The sequence below is a fragment of the Bombus pyrosoma genome, unplaced genomic scaffold (assembly GCF_014825855.1).
Source record: "Bombus pyrosoma isolate SC7728 unplaced genomic scaffold, ASM1482585v1 HiC_scaffold_4725, whole genome shotgun sequence".
In the NCBI taxonomy this organism is placed as follows: Eukaryota; Metazoa; Arthropoda; class Insecta; order Hymenoptera; family Apidae; genus Bombus; species Bombus pyrosoma.
Genome location: NW_025219985.1, coordinates 1,104,007 through 1,105,039, shown reverse-complemented (window position 1 = coordinate 1,105,039; position 1,033 = coordinate 1,104,007).

The window sequence follows — 1,033 nt, the reverse complement described above, 5'->3', positions numbered from 1 at the left end:
TAACGATATGTGGTAATACGTTACAACGTATAACGTTATGTAGTATTAAGATATAAAGTTTATCGATATGTAGCATTACGATATAACGTATAACGTTATGTAGTATTACGGTATAACGTATAACGTTATGTAGCATTACCATATAACGTATAACGATATGTAGTATTACGGTATAACGTATAACGTTACGTAGCATTACGTTATAACGTATAACGTTATGTAGTGCTACGCTATAACGTATAACGGTATATGGTAATACGTTATAACGTATAACTTTATGTAGTATTACGATATAACGTATAACGTTATGTAGTATTACGGTATGACGTATAACGTTATGTAGCATTACGATATAACGTATAACGTTATGTAGTATTACGGTATAACGTATAACGTTATGTAGCATTACGTTATAACGTATAACGTTATGTAGTGTTACGCTATAACGTATAACGGTATATGGTAATACGTTATAACGTATAACGTCATGTAGAATTACTATGAAACATATAACGTTATGTAGCATTACGATATAACCTATAACGTTATATGGTAATACGTTATGACGTATAACGTTATGAAGTATTACGGTATAACGTATAACGTTATGTAGCATTACGTTATAACGTATAACGTTATATGGTAATACGCTATGACATATATCGTTATGTAGTATTATGATATAACGTGTATCGATATGTTGCATTACGATATAACGTATAACGTTATATAGCATTACGTTATAACGTATAACGTTATATGGTAATACGTTACAACGTATAACGTTATGTGGTATTACGATATAACGTTTATCGATATGTAGCATTACGATACATCGTATAACGTTATATGGTAATACGTTATGACGTATAAGGTTATGTAGTGTTACGGTATAACGTATAACGTTATGTAGCATTACGTTATAACGTATAACGTTATATGGTAATACGCTATGACATATACCGTTATGTAGTATTAAGATATAACGGGTATCGATATGTAGCATTACGATATAACGTATAACGTTATATAG